The sequence below is a fragment of the Zeugodacus cucurbitae genome, chromosome 2 (genome assembly GCF_028554725.1).
Source record: "Zeugodacus cucurbitae isolate PBARC_wt_2022May chromosome 2, idZeuCucr1.2, whole genome shotgun sequence".
Classification (NCBI taxonomy): Eukaryota; Metazoa; Arthropoda; class Insecta; order Diptera; family Tephritidae; genus Zeugodacus; species Zeugodacus cucurbitae.
The window spans coordinates 50,900,810-50,920,929 of NC_071667.1; the positions used below are offsets into that span (position 1 = coordinate 50,900,810).

The 20,120-nt window shown below is 35.8% G+C and overlaps 2 protein-coding genes and 1 non-coding gene across 8 annotated transcripts in view; 1 reads left to right on the top strand and 2 right to left on the bottom strand.

The window, feature by feature from the left end:
- Positions 1 to 20,120, top strand: part of LOC105218629 (uncharacterized) — a 157,997-nt gene that overhangs the window by 19,908 nt on the left and 117,969 nt on the right. The gene's annotated exons all lie outside the window — the stretch shown is intronic.
- LOC105218627 (uncharacterized) overlaps positions 1 to 20,120 on the bottom strand; it is a 72,495-nt gene that overhangs the window by 15,927 nt on the left and 36,448 nt on the right. The window lies entirely within an intron of this gene.
- On the bottom strand, positions 18,709 to 18,788 carry Trnal-uag (transfer RNA leucine (anticodon UAG)). The gene has a single exon. It is a non-coding gene; the product is annotated as a tRNA-Leu (tRNA).

Sequence of the window (20,120 nt, forward strand, 5' to 3'; positions counted from 1 at the left end):
ATGTTGGGTATCAATGTGCTTGATTCTCACGGCTTGAGAAAAATAGAAAATGTTGAACTTTTATCTGTTTAGAGTGGAACGTTTTGAGAAAAGAACAGGCCAATTTGACAGCCTAAGTATAGAGCAGTATAAAAACATTATTTTTATGAGAAAAGACAACACTATAAGGTTTCTTCATTTTTAACATTTAAGGATAGCTATGGATTTCGGAGAAAAGGAAAGGTTAGGCTAAGGATGACATTTTACGAAACTCTTTATATCGTGAGGAAAATATACAATTTATAAGCATGTGCCAACGATGCCACAGCCAAAAATAATTTTATTCGAATAATTAATTTTGGGTATTTATAGCGTTTCCTTTTTTTAGACATGTGGTTTTCAACAGGGCGCTACATATTTCGGAGTTGGTCTTTTTGACAGCTTTTACTTGATTTATGACGAAAAGTCTTAAGCGCTCAATATATTACACCAGCATGCTGGCTTTTAGCAGACTTGATTCTGCCGGCTTGCCTTTTGTTATGAAGGGGAAATCAGTGAATTTCACATCACAACATCAAAGTTGCGGCTCAGTAAATGGTGCTACCTTAGTATTAAAAGGCCAAAATGTACAATCATTTGGGTCTTTAAAAAGATTACACCTTCCTCTTGTAAAATAAATGTGTAAAAAAATTATAGAGGATTCCATGGGAGGAACAGCTCGTCAAACGCCCAAAATATTTTTCAAATTATTTATATTAAACTCTCCGACCACAATTGCTTCGCGTTCGGATTGCAATCACCACTAGCATTTATTAGAGCCAAATTACAAATACTCCACCGAGTACATAATTATCACGTACACTCCTCCACCGAATGCATTAAATGTCTAATTTTATTGTCCAGCTGGACGAATGTAGCATTTGCTCTTAAAACGTCACAAGTAATTGCGGCCAAACAATTGGTAGTGCACCCCCCCCCCCACAGCACACATACACACGTACTATATACTCATACATATGTTAGTAGTATACTAGCAGACATGACATGACAGGCTTTAGGCACGAATCTGCTGTCAAGCAGGCGCTGGTAGCCAAGCAGCAAGGAGCGCTGTCGAATGCATTGCTATGGTGGAAAGAGGTGTATATGAGTGTGTGTGACTGTGTGTGAGTGCTTGTGGTGGCCGCAAATTTAATTAGTGGCACCAACAGTTCCAACAAGCAAACGGAGTAACTATAAAAGTGAAGATAATTAATGCAGCAATTGCATTGCAAGACAAAGCAAATAGCTACGAAAATACATACATAAATAATGTGTAATAATAACAACAAAAAATAGTTTTCAAAAATTTATAAAAAAAAATAGAAATAAAAATTTGAACAATGCAAGTTATATAGATTTGAAAATGCACATACACATATACATATGTGTGTATGTACAACACTTCATAAAAAATACCTTAAAAAGTAATAAATAAAATAAAATTTTCGGTTGTCCGAAAAATATCGTGCCATGCCGTGATGTGTGGAATGCCAGGATACCCCGCTAGCTGTCAGTGCACTTTTTGCTTGAACCCTCTTTAGCTTTTGCATGTCGGCCGCAAAGTGCAATATATTGTCGAGCTTTTCATGCAACACACACTGTTTTGCCACATGCTTGGCAGCAGTGCAGCGCGTTATGCTGAATCCATGCATGTCCTCATGAACTTTAATGGAGATAATCTCGATATTCAGCGACTTAAGATCCACGCAAATATTTATGATTATACAATTTGGTTCATACCGGGACTGAAAACTTAATCCTTTCACTCATGGACTTGTTAGCTAGATTAATGATTGAATGCGAGAAGCATTGGAACGAAAATTACTTGTCCACGTAATTATTATTTTTGGGATGAAGTGTTCTCCCTGAAGTAATACCCGTTTTTTCTCTTTAAATAGATTTTTTATTTACTGATTTTCCACCTCTGTCTTTATGAAAAGTAAAATAGTGTTCCTTAAATAATGAAAAAAAAAAATCAACCAAAGAAGCTTTTCCTACTGACCCACAAACTGCTCCACAATTTGCAACACACAGATTCTTATCTGTAAGTCAAACAATGAAGAGTGACCGGTTGCCTGTTATGTACGATATGCCGTATAAAGTCTTCTGAAAGTTACTCCATTGTGTACATTGGCAACAGGCTGCTGCTGCTATGCAAGCCATCAATATAAGAAAAAGTTTGACAGGCCATTTTAATCGAAATACACAAGTGTATGAACTCTTAGCTGGTGAATGGTATCATGCGGAGAGGATCACGTGTGTGGGTCAACTATTTAGAGAGCTCTCCATCGCACGGTGTGCTGCTGTGTTAGCTGCAGTTGGTGCAGCGCTTAATGCGCAATGCTTCTCAGGTGCCCACTTAAAACGTTCCAAGTGCTGTTTGCCTTAATATGAGTTGGAAATGTTGATATTGCGATTGGCAACACGCTGACGATTAGCAGAACAATGACGTATGCGAAAAAACAGCTCCACAGCAAAAGCTTTACACGCAAACTTGCGTGTTCAGTGTGCCCAGGGTGGCTATTAGTTATAGAGGACTTCAATACTTTATATAAACTAAAATAGATTTGTAAACATTTTATAAAATTCAATCTGGACAAAAATCGGTCGGTATCAATTTGCAAAGCCGAGTAATACATCCCGAGGTTAATCTTCAGTTCTGAACTGGAATTTCAAATGGAATACCTAGCTAAGATTAGGTCCAAATGAAACTTTTTCGAAGGTAATGCTTTTGGAAGAAGACGATAAATATTTATTTCTTCAAGTTCTCCCAATTGCTTTAGATTAATTAGCCTTATTGTCTCATAAACATATAAGGTTCTTTCAAGCTATCTACTCTATCTTACAAATTAATTGTCTACGATGATCTAAGTCAGACTTATCATATAAAAATGTGGAAATCAAGCGGAATTGGCTGTGTTAAAGTACATGACGAAATATCTGATTTTATACCAGAGCCATATTTATCAAATATACCGTTTTGGACGAGATCTATATCAGTTAATGTGGTTACGGAAGTGGTCAAAAAGTTTGTATTACAGTTTTGGTGCATAAAAGGTGGAAATTTCTGAAGACTGGTTGTAAACAGATGAAGGTGGTCATACCTTTAATACTATATGAAATACCATTAATTTTTAAAAAAGTTGATATTGCCCTATGTCGAATGGAAAATGTTTGGGAAATAATAAAAGCACGTAAATATCAATTTCGAATATTGGTGAGAAATATACCAATTTTAATACTATTTTAAATTTTACTAAAAACTATATGAACCAAAACTTAAATAAACATATCAATAATTTGTAGAAGTGAACTTTTATGGACAAGTCTTTTCAATTCGATTTTGTTTTATTTCAAGTTAAATAAATAATTGTGTAATTGCTACAAAACTCGAATTTTTCGAACTTGTTAATTTTTTATCCGTAAAATCGAGTTCGAAACCGATGTTTTCGGACTGGCTAGTTTGAGTTCAAAATCGAATTTTTCGAACTAGTTATTTTCGGTTCGAAACCGGTGTTTTTCGGTGTAGTTTGGTTTCAGTCTAAAAATTCTACGCTAAACAAACATTTGAACTGATTACATTCTACCTGGAGTGTACTCTCGCATATCAATTCTTGTTGCATTTTTAGCACAAATACCGTTAAATTCTATTTTACGATTATAGTGTAAAGTTTTCGTCTCCAAATGCTACTCCAACTGATTTTTATGTGCGAACTTTTCGCCGTTAGCATATGTTTGGATTTCAATTAATATCTGCTGCATATGAGCCAAAACATTAGCCAACCTAGATTTCAAGTTGCCACACTACGCAGAAGAGGGTATATGGATTCCTTGCACGTAACAACAGTTTTCGGTGAAATGAGTTGCGTGTCGTCAAGCGCTCAGTGGACTAATAACTTCCCTGTGATTGCGCAGCTGGCAAAATTACCGAAAAACACAAACTCACTCACAATTGTATACATACGTACATATATACGGATACCTACTATATAATGCTAGCCAACGGCCGGGTGGTGCGTGGCGTATGAGTAATGCTTCATTAGTAGCTCTTATTGAGACAATAATAGATAGATATGTTTGTTTGTATGTATTTATGTGCATAAATCACGGCACTTAGTGCACTAATTACAAGTATATCAGCGGCACTCGCACTTTCGAGACTCAGCTGCTTGCCACAGCGATTGTGCATCAAACCAGTTTGCGAAGCAGCCACCGTCGGCGGCCACTCACTTCAGGTGCTTCGCAACTGCATTTATTGTCACGCCGTAGCGTAACGCCTCACATCTCTCTTACTGTTGTGTTACGGCATTGCGTAAACGCGCTGCGGACGCAATCGGTGGTGGACAATGGCTGGCTTGGCTGGCTGGCTGCGTCCATCATCAATTGCAATCGCTTGCATTGTGTTTGTGCATTATTCCATTTGCTTTTATGAATTTTTGATCTTTTATTTTTTCGTTTTTTTTCTGAGGTGCTTTCATATAGAAATTTCCCGTTTTATTCAATTGCTTTCTTTACTGTTATTTTACGATTTCTGTTGCGCCGCATGCAATGCGTTTGTTGCGGCTTCACTGGCTGTGTTGTTGTTGTTGCGCGTTTCTTCGATATTTTTCATTGTGTATGTTGGTTTTTTATTATTGTTTTATGAAAGTATTTTGTTTATTTTTAGCCAGTTGTTGCTTCATACTTACGTTTATATATATGTCGGTATGTAATGTACTGATGCGTTTAAACAAGCTAAAAACTGCCAATTATGGTAATAATAATGGCAACCGCTGTTTGTTTAAGTTTTGTATGGGAAATGGTTCACATGAATATTTGAGTTTTCCGAAAATGATTTACGAAAGAGGTTAGAAAAGTTATGAATTTGAAATATTTTATAAGAAGAAACTTTATTAATGATTAGCTTTAGCAAAAACCAATAATCCCAATCTCGTACAGGTCAAGACGACCTGTCTGAAATATTTCGTTCCATTATAGATTCTTTCTTGCACCTGGTTCCGAATATTATTATTCTACATTATTATAATTTCAATAAGTTTAGGAAAACGTCTGATTCTGTAATATTTCTGAAAACAACTAAGCTATTTCCCAAACATATAATCATGAGCAGTATTAAAAAAGCTATCCTCAATTGCGGAGCAAAATAAATCTTCGCTTATTTTGTACTGAACGATTGATAAAATTCCTGTCAACATCTCTCTTTTTAATTTTGCTAAATATAGTTTTTTTAAGTAACGCTCCAAAATCAAGTTTATTTTCAATGAAATACACAATTAACTAATAAGTGTACACTTGTTGTTTTCTCAAAGTTGAATTTCGAATTTTTATACTTTAGAAATAAAAGAAATATATTTTTCAATGAGATGAAATATGCATAAAAATAAATAAATATAGGAAAAGTAATATTACTGCTAAATAAGAAAGTAAAATACCTCTCATTTTGTTTACGTAAGTAGTCGAAACAGTCTGCGTTCAATTATTTTTAACCTAAGTACACTTCAAATCGGCCCCTTCTATCCCTTCTATTATCAATCATATAAGAGGCAAACGTGGATTATTTTATACTTTTTTTTTAATATTATAACGTTAGGTTAGGTTCAAAGGCTGATTCCACTTGGACAGCTAAAGCTGTCGGTCCATTACGATGTCTAAATATTAATGAGTATGGATCGCAATGAAGACCCTTACGTATTTTCGAAGTTCTTTCAGTTTATCACACTTTTTATATTCCGGAAAGTTCACATGGGTCGCCAAAATTATGGCTACCGAGATGCTCCAACCTCAGTCTTCCGAAGGCTGAACAGTGTAGGTGAAAATGATTTGATGAAATGACTCTATATGACTCAGTTTGCGTCGGCCGGATTTCTAACCTCATCTCATCATCCACTCCACAATTCCTCCGACCTCTTGCGTTCCACTTTGGTGCAAAATGATCTCGCTCCAGAGCAGGTCAAGTGCAGTAAAACACAAGAGTACAACGGAGTGCTTAACTCTTTCCATGGTGTAATAGGCCTACGGGTGCCCCCTTCGACGAGTGGAGTTTGATTGTGAAATAGCTTATTGCTATCGATAACACTATACGGTAATCTGGGTATTGGACCAGGGAGATTGTCATAAGTAAAAAATCTGTATTCTCAGATTTTCGAAGTTAGCCTCAAAAATCGAAATATTTGCCTTCGAAGACAAAGGGTTCCTTTTATATCCCCTTAGTAAATAAAACCTATTCGGTTTTACTTGGGATGACGGCCAGATCGCTTCTCATCTCCCAACTGGCGACCAAACTAAGGAACCGTCAAGTTAACTCATACACGTTGCCAGAAATTTTCCATTTACCATGAGAGTAATATCGTCAGCATAGGCTATAACTCGACAGCATTGGCTAAACATTTGGTTATCAATCTGATTTCATTGTAAACAGATTTTGTACATATTTGAAATATAAAGCTAAAAAAAGTAAAATTCTGATATACGAAATGCATATACGTATTTTTATAGAACAGTGTTGCAGTAATCCTTTGTTTTATGATTGTAAATGATTTATGATTGTCGACAACTTTGCTTCCGCCATTTTCCAATAGATGCCTCTAGGGTCAAGCACTGGTCGATTAATTCGATTAAATCGTTTTATATCGATCTTGGACATTTGTATTAATATTAACAAAACAAGATATTTGTCGAGATCTGTTTGCATCCCAAACTTATTCTCAACTGAAAATGTCACTTTTTGTGCCGAATTCTCGATATTTGCACGGAATACGCATGCTTCCAGAAAGATGGTCAAAAGTAGTAGCATTTTTGTAACCGTTTTTATACAAAAAAGCTTTAAATTTACAAAAAAAAAAAGGAAAAAACGGCGGAAGCAAAGTTGTAGACCTAATATATTTCCAGATTTATTTATTAATATTAATTTTTATTTATTATTTTTTATTATTCATTTAGTTTGTTTATTCAAATAAAAAAGATGCAATCCTCTTTCACTAGCACTATATGCTTATAATCCAGTGCGTCGCAATCCTATACAAAATCCAGCTTATCTCTAATCTGCTTCTAAATGGCAGCAATAAATATTTGCGGCATAAATTTGCATGATTTCCGCAGTTGGGGGAAAACAAAAGCGCTCGTCTTATTCAGCCAACCGTCAGCACACGCAATGTATTTTGACGGATAGTTGTATAGTTTTGTGCTAAATGAACAACAAATATACAATACACAAGAGTCTTTTTTATGGTCTACACACACACACCAATACAATGCCACAATGCTCATAAATCTTTGCAATACAGACTCATCCATCAACCAGAATAAACAGCATAAATAAAATACCACTTTTCCCATAACGGGCTAATACACCACACACACACAAACATAATTATCATCGCATTATGCGATTATTTGCATAGCGTAATGCCACCACAAACACACATGCGGCACACAGCAACCATCGCACGCTGTCCATCAACCAGCCAACCGTTTTGCGTCGTTGACAAAATCAAATTTGAAATTTTACAAATTCGATTATTTGCGGAAATGCAAACACCTGCCAAAAAATCCGCGTAAACCAATCAATTGACGTGTGAAAATGCAGCAATGAAATGCAATGAGGAAAAAAGAAAACGCCGCAATTTGCACGCTTATTGAATTTCATGGTATTTTGAGAGTGTTTAGCACCGAAAAATGTCGTGTATTGCCATTAATTCGATGCAAAATGCAAATTCGCATGCGTGAGTTATTGCATACTTGTGTTGTAGTGTTTTCAAGCACATTAGGGTGGTAAGCCACAAATTATTTCAATAATATTGTATACAAAACTATCAAATACAGGGTGTGTAGGTCGGCAGGAACTGAAATTATTTTATCCAGACGATGGCGCGCCGATTATCGACAATATCCTCAACGCATTTGCGGGTAGGCATAATGGACTGTCATCCTTCGATATCGCTTTCCAACGACTGTTTCATTTTGTATCAAAAATATGACTTAGTGATGACTCCAACGTCAATTCAAAAGGGATTTTTTCTTATTTTAATGACTTTTTGTGGACCTTCAAAAGATTCGCTGATCGCTAAATACGGAAATGTTACCTACCCAGGCAGCTGCAAATTTGGTGTAGTCTCTATATCGGAGTGAATTGATTTATGATGAGAACTCTTACAAATTGGGGGTTACAAAATATTTCTAATCAACTCTACGAGATTTTTGAGTTGAAAAGATCTTGCAACCTGTATATAATTTGCTCTTAATTGAAAGCGTCATATTTTTAAGAGATACCCTAATGTACATATGTGCATTCAAAAAAGTGATACGAATATATATAAATGAAAATGTGCGCTAAAGAGCAGTCGAATAGTTGTCTACAAATTTGGTCAGTTTAATTGCAATTTATTTCGGCTGTCATCGCCAAGTGCATTTGGTGCCCACTCCTCCGAAGAGTTCAACTACTTTTGCTGAGGAAATGTTAAAATTTGTTATTGAATGCTAAATACCGATAATGGTGATTTTTGTAACCTGTTAGCAAAGGTAATATTGTAATTCACGTGTATAGCGACCACAAAAGCTATGTGATATATTATCATGGGTTTGTATATTAGCTGAAAGGGCGTGACTATAGTAATATTAGATATGAACGAGTTAGACCTTTCCAAAATTTTCTTCTTCATATATTTTCTATTTGTGTTCAAAAAATAACGGGAATTTTAAATTTTGAAATTGTCCACAAGTCTTAATTTTTTATGTTTTATTGTATTGATATACATGTGTCCATAAAGTACGATACAATTTTCAGCTGTATTCGTTGCTTACTTTGTCTGTAGCAGCTGCTAAGGTTAGCCGTGTTTTTATGAACTTGACGAGTTTCGTTTGGTAAATGAATTCTTGGCCAAAAAGGGACTATAACGATGCCCCAGCCACTATATTCGCCATAAATGAATCTATGTGACATTTCCAAATAAGAAGCATCTTTAAGGGTCGTCGTTTTACAAACATACAAGAAATTCGTGAAAGAGCTAAAGATTATCCGAATCGAGTTCGAGAAGTGTTTCGACAATTGGAAGAAGCCCTCGCATAAGTGCATAATATTGAATGGGGACTAGATTAAAGACGACAATATTTATGTTGACAAATGAGATTGATTTGTTTCCAAAAAATTAAGATTCTCGTTATTTTTTTAACATATCTCGTACAGTGCACACTTCTTATTAGTCTTGGACACTTAAGAACTAGTACAGTATTATTTCGGGAATATCTTCAGTGCAAATACATCTTTGATAGATGTGGTCCGAACTGTTTTACCCATTTGTGGTCTGGATCTTGACATTAATTTACACATGATGGGTGCTACAAGGGTTCGAAGATGTGAAATTTATAGTGGCCGCTGCTGGACAGAAGTTTTTTTTCGAATGAAAGGTACAGTTTTCGAACCATGCTACTGCGTATTTAAACACAACTTCACAAACCTTTTGGTAAGGTATGGTTAAAAATAACCGCTGTTAAAAATTTAAGATAGAATTCGATAGAAGTGGACTGTCAATTGCAGCATTATACAGTTCATTCAAAGATAGAGGAGTTCAGTTTTGCTTTCTATGCGCTTCATCTTTGGTTTTTTAATATATAGACGTCACTCCGAATGCAGATGATTTTAGTCTATCGAAGACAGACTGACAGACCAACATTTTAAGTATTTATGTTGTACTCTTTATATTCTTAAGAATATTCTTTCAATTAATTCATTACCCAATTTTTTTGGTTCTCTTCCAAGTATTGAGCAGCAATTATATTCACTTGTTTCAATACCCCATGCTCTAAGCCAAGCTTATGTCTCTCATTCTCGTATACTCACAATATTTTGACTATTTCTTTCGGTATTTGAAAGTATTTGAATTGTTGAGATAATATTGCCACAAATGTATTGCCTCTACTACTTTTTAATAAATTGTTCAGGTTCGCAATTCTCACACTTGTCATTTTTGGTTATTCAATACGATTCACGCGAATAACCGATAAATAATTAAAATCTCAAATGACGAATTTCAGCTGGCGCTACCGACAATTCGCACGCTTTGTGGCAAGTCGCTGCGCCGATATCGGGCTACAGTGAACTGCAATGGCATCACATTGCATGGCGTCGGCACATTCAAGTCGAAAATTCCGCTAAAGTGTGTGCTGCGATGGTTGCGCATGCGCAGTGTGGTTTTTGGTTACGTGCCGTTTTCGATGGTTTGTTGGTTTGGTTTTATTGTTTTGAACATATTAGTTGTTGTTATTTATTGTGTTCGTATTGGTTTTCAAATGCATTGAAGATATGATCAGGTATACTTATTTTTATACTCTCTATTACATTTAAAACAATTTTAAGAAAGAGCGACAATAGACAATAGGACTTTTCTCTGTATTTTGATGGCACACTTTTAAATTAATTAATAGAACAGGGAAGTCGTCCAAAGAACCCGAAAATTCGACAATCGGACAACGAGGTGTAATTTTCGGTATTATTTTCACCGGATAACTAGAACATACCGAAACATGGATTTTTTAATCTATCTATTTTCAATTCTGTCTATTTCAACAATTCTCTTACTACTGATTAAAGTTGAAGTTGTGCCAGTAATTTATAAAAAGTAAAAAATGTCACATAAAGGTGATAGCGATGTCTAAACTCAATATCCAGCCAGTAAGGGCTAACCAAATCCAGGGCTTAATTTGCATAAAAATGTTCACATAATTTAATTTCTTGCATTAATTGAAGAAAATAAGAAGACGAGCAAGTATAAAAGTGAATTCTTCACGAACTCACCATCTAAAGCAAGGCAATCAAAAATTAATCAATTCGTTTTCCCATTACGTCAATAATTAGCAATTGCAACTGTACGTATAACAACAAACACCTCAAGTATTGCCACCGCAAAAAAAAAAAACAACCGTCATACCTACCACGGTAGTACATACATATTTACGTATGTGGAGGCATATCATATCATTTTCGTCACTTGCCATCTGAGCTCTTTAAAACACACATACGAGTACACCTATTATAACGCTTGTTGCAACTGCAGCTTTGCAACTCATCTTCGCCGTCCCTCACCCGTTAAGTGTAAATAAAGTGTAATTGAGTGTGATGAATTGCAGTAATTTGCATATTTTACAACTATGAAATGCCAACAAAAACAGTGCCCACCGAGCCCGGTGGTTCGGGAACCATTTGTTTTATTTTACCCTTACGTTGATTTAATGGCTGTGATTATGGTTTTCACGCCGTAGTTGGTATTTTTGTGGGACTTCAATTAAGTTCAGAGTGGGCAAATAATTACGCTCATTTAATTTTTTGACTGATGGGCATATGAAACTGACATACAATTGTCCGTTATATCTTTGGCCATATAAGGGCCTTTTATTTGTTTCTATTAGTGGGGTGTGTTTCGGTGTTATGTGACAAAGGAAGGAACCTAATTGGTTTAAGCTACCTCTTTAGGACTCCCCTTTAAATCTTTTCAACGCCAAAAATATGTATTTCCAGTGGTTGGAAGATCGCTTACCAGAAATATAACCATCCTGTTTTAGCTTGAAACAAATTCTATAGCGTTGTTTTAATATGGAAAACAAATTTTTTGGTCTTTGGAAATATACTACAGCAAATTAAGACAAGTTTTTCCTCTTTTTATATTTGAAAGACAGAGTAGAAGTCTTCCCGCATTAAATACATAGACAATTTTTCCTTTCCATCCATTCGAACGATGTTTTCGGGTCTCCTAAAAAATATTCAAACATATCTCTATCAAGATTGTTACTTATTTTCTGGTTGACCCTAACATATATAAATAAACTAGCTGTTACCCTGTGCGCTTCGCTACACCTAAATCGATTAAAACTCTTAAGGGTTTTTACTTTGTGTTTTATTTATTGTTGTAAAACTGTTACTTATTTATAAAACATTTATAAAACATATTGGTATACAACATTTTTGGTTTTTCCACCTGGCGCGTAAATGAATAAGCACCTTGGTGTTCCCACTCTCGAGCATGCGACGAACAATTGGCCGTGGGAGAAGCACGGTTCTTCCAAATTGACGCCGCACACTTGAAACGTTTGCCCTTGCGATTTGTTGATGGTCATCGCAAAGGCAAGACGTACTGGGAACTGCAAGCGCTTAAATTCAAACGGCATGTCCGGTGGAATCATGGGAATGCGTGGTAAGAGTACAACTTCACCTGCTGCCTTGCCATTTAGTATTGTTGCTTCAATCAAATTTGGCCACAATTTTTTGACTGAAAGTATTGTGCCATTACATAAAAGTCGGGGGCTTCAGATTTCGTAGAAGTATAATGGGTGAACCGACTTTCAGGACCAAACTATGCGGTGGCAGACCGGGGGGATCCAAAGAATTCAAGAATTCAGTTGAATAATTGACTATTTCATCTGGATTCAAAACGCTATCAGTCGATGTATATGTTTTAGCTTCTCCTGTCAGTTTTTCTTGAATGGCAAAATTGATTTCGTTGACGTGTACATTTTTCGGTGCCAATATTGCATTCACTTAAATAGTGTTGAATAATATTCGGAAATACACTTTCAATCAATTCTTCTTTCGATTGTAAAAGTGTACAAAAGTTGTTCGGCAATGTGTTCAAACCGGTATCATCGATTGGTATTTTGCCTTCGCCAATGTCCAACAACGATCGTTTTGCAATTGGACTCGCATGTTGATGGTAAGAGTCAGCCTTTGAACATGTCTCCACAAAACTGACGATTTTAAACATGCGTTTATTTCGTCGGCAGGAGTTGATCGAGGAATGACTGGCAAAGTTTGCCGAAAATCGCCAGATAATAAGACTAATGCTCCGCCAAAAAGTTGTTGCTTTTGGCGTAAATCTTGCATTGTTCTATTGAAAGCTTCTAATGACTTTTTGTTAGCCATTGGGCACTCATCCCATAGAACTATTCCAGCTCCTCGCAAAACTTTTGCCATTGCTGAATTCCTCGATATGCTGAATTGCTGAATGCAGCGATGCCTGACGAGGCAATTGCCAGCGCAATTTTCTGCTGTGACCGTATAGTAGCAAGAATCAAAGAGATCAGAAACGTTTTCCCTGTACCACCGGGCGCATCCAGAAAGTAGAATCCACCGGCGTTATGTCAACCGCTCGTATAATCTTATCATAAGCATTTTTCTGCTGAATATTCAATTTGGTAATGTTAGCTTGTATGAAAGCACACAATTCATTGCAATCGTATTGTTGTTCACGTTGAAGCTCATGGTCAAGCATAGCAATCGCTGAACGATTGGGCGCAGTTATGCCAAGTTGCGCTAATGCCTTATTCGCAATTGTAAAGCACAGATCTTCAACCAATATCAAAGCATCATTATACATTTGTAATGTATATAGCAAGTCTGCGTCCGATGCTCGATTACGCGCCAAAATTAATAAGTCCTCGGTCATGCAGTCTTTGTACTTATTCCACAGTTCTTGCGGATTTGACTTTTGGAAGGCATGTAGATATTATTATGGCGGTGTCCCAATGCATATCATCTTCTAACAAATGCAATCGCTGACATGCTTCACGATACGTCGCACACAACTGACCGTCAACAGTTTTCAAATCATCAAATGATCTTGGTCCGCGCACGTTGACTATTAGCAGACGCAAATAGAAACATTCGGCGTTGTTCGGATTGATGGTTTAAATTCGTCCTATGGCATCGGTTTTACGGACCTTTGGCTAACCGTCAACACGCTCCCCTTGCTTTCGTCGTTGAAATGTATTCAATGACGCATTCCAAGTGAAATATTGTGGTATTTCGGATTATAGTAATGTTCTTGCAAATTCATTTTTTTTTGTGCAAAACGTGCAATGATACACACATTAAATTTCTTATGTGCACCCTCCACACAGACCCCAATCACCACTGAAGATTTCATTGAAATCGGGTACGCCGTCTAGGAGGAGTATGCGAACAGGAAGTTTTGCCACTTAATATTATATATATGGATGCAGAATTAGTTTCTACTGTATTTTATTTTCAATGAATGGAAAGTCGGTTTTATTTAGTTATACTTGTCATCTTCGAAGAAAGTTCTCTTCAGTTTCAATTTGGGACTCACTATCAACTGCTAGAAATATATGTATTTCATCGAGAATAATTCCGTCTTGCACGAGAAGTGGGATTCTTAGATCCTACTTCCTTATAACGCTTAACTGTAAGTACATATACTCGGAGAGACTTCGGACCTCACAATTTTATTTTTAAAAACAACTTCTGTGTCAGAGTAGTTTCAATGGATCGTAAACGCGAAATCCGTCCCTCCACACCGCCGTTTTTTGCGATTTTAAAGCTCAATATAAAAGGTGTTTAACCCGAAAATGGTATCATTTAAATTTACATGAAAAACACAAGCAAGCAAATTAGCATACACAATCTACAAACTGAGCTTCAACCTAAAGCGAATATAAATTATCGTTTTTTTACTCTCCCCAACTCTGCAATACATGGTATATCCGTATACTACATATATATACATACATATATTTGGATGTAGTACCACAATTGCTCTGCAATCAAGTAGTTTAGCGCTTAAAGCATAGTTCAAAACATATATTTATATCCATGTTTAAGCATTAAATTGGTGTATAACAGTGAACATTACATTGCAAGTTTACGTTTTGTTTGTATGTATCTGTATGTAAAGGTGTGGTTACTTTGAATTGGAATATTTGGGCACCCACAACAAATCTATAATTTAGGAGGTTAAGAAACCACATTGAACATATACATATATCCTCGAATTAGGGGTGTCTCTTGCTTTTCGATGAAGCTCTCCAAGGAAATAAATATACTAAATGTATCAATCTGGTGCAAACCTTTAAGTTGAAGGCTCTGATAGGGTAGGGATTTAGTTTACCTAGTTTGTAGCGATATCAGACGGAGCAGTTAGCGCTGATTTTATTGATCTGTGGATATTAAATACCATTTAACGGGTAAAATTAAATTATTTTTACCGTTCAAAAGCTTCATAGTACTTACGACATTTTTTCTTTCCAGACTATATTTTTGACTACCTATCAGATATGAGAGGAAGAAGTGTTTACATTATTCAAAAAAGAAACAACATTTTTAATCCAAGGTAACACAGGTTACAACAGGTCAGATGCCAGTGCATGAGGACAACCTTTTTGTAGGTATAGGAAACCCTTTTGGCCTATAAATTTAACTTTTTACATGAAATTGGAAAAAGCTCAAAAAGTTATGTTCTTACTGGTTCCTTATCTTGCTTTATACTTGAGAAACTCAAACTCAAATATATGAGAGATCTAACAATGTTTGGTTGAATGTGAATGTGTGTGTGAATTATTAAGATATATCTGATAATGATGTTCATCCATGGGATATTAAAGGTTGTGTGAGGAAGTAACTCTTGGACAACGAGAGCTCGTTTTGTCCATCGAATTCCTAATTAAGGGTATTTGAGGTAGTTCCAATTCTATTCTATTATATTTCCGAACTCGATAATTCTTATTACAAAGGTCACGAAGCAGATACTGCTAAATTATAAATCCGCTTGAGAGAGCATTTCAGGCCATACCCATTCACTCAAACATGATTTCGTAGGCTTAACAGTTAATTTATTATAGACGTGATGTTTTTTTGTAATTTTTAATTTGTTTGTTGTCGTTTGGCTCTATAAAATCAATTTTCTGCCCATCCCTTTTATATTATAAACAAAAACTTCCGCTTCCGGAAAGATTTGCTTATCAATAAGCTATTATATCATAGGAGTATAAGTAGAAAGTCTAATTAGTTAATTGTTTCTCAAGATTGCTTTAATTGTGTATTACTAATTTTAATGATTAAATTTGCAAAATTGAATACTAAAAACTGAAGACACACCCAAAGCATTGTTTACCATATTCATAACAAAAGTAAGAGGAATTGTTTACACTATTTAGGTTTGTTTTTTTTTTTTTTTTTGTTTTGTTTTTGTTTCTGACTAGTTCGTGCCGCATTTTATAACATATCGGCGAGGTCATCTCATTACCTCGATTAACACTGCTGGTGGCGCTTCCTGAAATCATTGCCTGCACTCTTTTCCAAATCAATCAACTGTAATTTTCATCACTCACTTCGGCTGCTGGCAACACGGCTGCCAATTTCGATTTGTAGCATATGAAATTATAAAATTATGTGCAACATACAAACCATCATATGGTTGTTGTTTGTGTTGGGGCGCCTCAACTGCCCAAGCAATTACATTTTCACGCGCTTCATACGTCTACTTTGGTGTTTTCCTGGTTGAAATGTGAAGCTCAGCTTGGAACGAAAAAACTAAATAAATCACATTTTCTATGCTACTCCATCGTGCTTTTGTTGTTGGTATTTATTTATGTGCAGCTTTATGCCTATGTAAGAATGTATGTATTACATACACCTTTGTCAGGCACATTCACTTTTTGCGAAAATTTACTTCATTTTCGTTTGTGGTTGTTGTAGTTACTTATACTCTACATTGTTGTGCGCGCGCTCTTGTTACAATTTTAGTTTTCACAATTTTTATTTTATTATTTTTTTTTTGCTTTCGAAAGTGCTCATGTTTGTGTTATTGCATTTTAAATCAGTTGGACATCGGCACCTAGTCACAGCCTAGTCCAACTCTTAATCCATTACTAACGCTCTCCTACACTACAATTGTCTGTATGTATACATGTACAGATGTATGTTGTTGTGGTACGTGCTTTTGGGATACGATGTCATTTCGGCCTAGCGGTCGGACATCAATGACTCCAGATCATATTATACCAAGAAGCTGTGTGTTGTTTTTGTTGCAGATTATTAAAACACTTTGTCGCTTGTAGAGTCTATTGCAGTTTTGTAATCCTACGCCATTACGCAATTAATATGTGCTGTTATGTGTCTATTTGTTGGCCATTTGATTCCAACTTATCGGATAACCGACGCTTATTAATGAAAGAAAATGCTGTGGGGGGGAAGGTTTGTGAGTGGGTAACTGGGTCAGAGGGCTTATGTGTCGCGCTACGTGAGTAATAATTTCCTGGTTATAGAGTTGCAGGCTAATCTTACTGTCTGACCTACTTAGTATTTAATTGTTTCACCCACATGTTATATGTATATACATATACAGTGAATGAGAAGGTAAGGTATTTTGCGTAATTAATTTTAATTTAATTTTTTGTGCTCTCCAGAGTTGTGGAATGTAGCGTAATAGGGTTAATATTAAATTTGATCATTTAATATGTAAGTGATACATTTTGACTTACTTCATACTCAACTTTCAGACTTAAGAGCAGTTTTAAGAAATATCTACGTAATAGTCAAATCTTTTGTATTGTTACAGTGAAACACTGTTTCCAAAATTCTATATTATTATCGAACATAAGCGCTCTCAAGGGCGATATACCGATTGTAGCGATCTTCCTCCTTCTCTCAGGATGTCTAGAAACAGTAATAAGTCTCTAGTTGGCAGTTCCGGATAATACACAGGATATGGAGGCAATGCGAAGCCTAATCCATGGTATATTGCCATAATTTTTATTGATTTATTTGATGATGCAAATTCCTAGAAAATATGATTTGAGTGACATTTGAGTGACCCATTTGTGGATTTTTTATCTTTAACTGGGTACATCACTCACGAAATGTAGCGTGACCTGGCTAAGAGCCCGGACAAAGCCAATATCCTTTTAATCTGTATTATGTGATTGATGGCAAATTCAATATTTTTTTAAATATAAATATTGAAGTTATTTTTCGCTAAAAAAGGATTTTACCTCCAACATTGGATAATACTTCCAAAATTTTAAAATCTCATCTAAGAGTTTTTCACCATTACTCAGTTTAATAAATTATTTTATTAATTATTTGTATACTCTCGTTACAAAAATTGCTAAGAGAGTATTATAGTTTTGTTCACAACGTTCACGGTTGTTTGTAAGTCATAAAACTAAACGAGTTAGATATAGGGTGGGTTATATTATCAAAATGATCAGGATAACGAGACGAGTTGAAATTCGGATGTCTGTCTCTCCGTCCGTCCGTCTGTCCGTGCAACGGAAACTTGAGTTAAATTGAGATATCTTAACGAAACTTGGACCACGTATTCCTTTGCACCCTGAGGAGGGCATATTTTTTGTGAAAGTGGGCGTGGTGGCCCCGCCCCCAAATCAGTTATTTGTATATATCCCGCAAACCAATGAATCTATATAAACCAAACTTTCTGTAGTCGGTTCTCCCCCCACCACACACCATGAAAATAATTGAAATCGGATAATAACCACGCCCACCTCCCATACAAAGGTTAGGTTGAAAATTACTAAAAGTGGGTTAACTCACTAACGAAAAACGTCAGAAACCCTAAATTTTACAGAAATTCGGCTATTCTGGAAGCTCAGAACTACACGACAAATTTCAATGAAATTCGGTATATAATATTTTCCTGACACCTTGATAACACGGATAAAAAACTATATCTCAATTTTGAATTCCATCTGATTCCTTCACTTTATAATGTATACATAAGGAACCAATGAAGATAGCGGAACAAAACTTTACACAAATTATCATCTCTGTCTTCACTTGTGAAAAAATAGTCGAAAACGGACTATAACTGGATTTGTCTGTGCATACATATATATATGAGTGCATTTATTTCTAACTATCAACCTACTTTAATGACAAAAAATGTGTGTTGACAGCGGTGGGATTCGAACCCACGCCCTTTCGGACTGGTGCCTAAAACCAGCGCCTTAGACCGCTCGGCCACGCTGCCTATATAAAATGCGTAGCGCAAAAATGCAAAAAAAATATATACTTCACTGGCGAAAGTTCTAAGCTCAAAGTAATACAAACCATTTATTGCTAATAAAAAGTGTGAAAATTAGTAATATGCACATACCTACAATACAGAAGCCCTAGAAATAAACAGCAAGTGCTTCAATAATTCGCAAACGATGATTGGGAAATATTACAATATTCGCCTCTATAAGGAGGATCATTTCTTGTGAACTTTCTCAAAACTCTTCACATATACATATGTATAATATACCTAGGTATGGTTCAGTTCCTGAGTACTTATCAAGTATGTATATGGTTATATAGGATTTGTTGTTTATTCGAACATCATGACCAGGTCGTAAAATATCGTTTAACAGCACTGACAACATTTTGAAGAGTTAAAGGAATAGCGAATACGGTATTCACGGTAATAGAAACAAGTGAGGAAGAGCTCTGAATGTTTTTAAAATATCTGAGAAACTTTCCTATATTTTCGGGAAAAAATTTGATTCCATCAGAGTAAACTCATCGAGTTAAGTTCCCCACATGTTTTCAATTGAATTCAGATCTAGGAAAAGTGCTCAATACTTCGATCTTCTGTTCTGAGACCAATATCCACTGGCTCGGAAAACATCTATGGCCGCAGTAAGCTGGTGAATACTTGCTTCATTATTAGGAGTTCATACGAACTTCTTCGTAGGCCCAGAAATTTTACACATCGGTGTAATTTTCTAGAAACTGAAAGCTACCCAAATAGTGAGCGAACATGTTGGGAACTAGGTAAAAAAATCTTTCGGAGCATGTCTGTCAACGAACTTTAGAAAACGTCGCTTTGACAATCGAATTATTGCAGACTTGGTGTCCGTTGACATTATTTGGTTATTTTTATACTCTCGCAACAAAGTTTTGTTCACATAACAGTTGTTTATAACACCTAAAACTAAAAGAGCTTGATTTAGAATCTTATATACCAAAGTGATCAGGGTGACGAGTAGATTTGAAATCGATGTCTGCCCGTCTGTGCAAGCTGTAACTTGAGTAAAAATTAAGATATCTTGACGAAACTTGGTACAAATATTCTTTGGGACCGTGAGAGGGTTGCTTTCGAAGATGGGCGAAATCGGTCCACTGCCACGCCCACAAAATGGAGATACCGAAAACACATTAAGTGTCATGCCATAAATAAAGTTATAGAAGTAAAATTTGGTAAAAAGGATTGCACTAGGAGGGATATATTTGGATGTAATTTTTTTGGTGAAAACCCACAAATAGGTTTTTGTATATATCTCGCAAACCAATATAGCTATACAAACCAAACTTTCTGCAG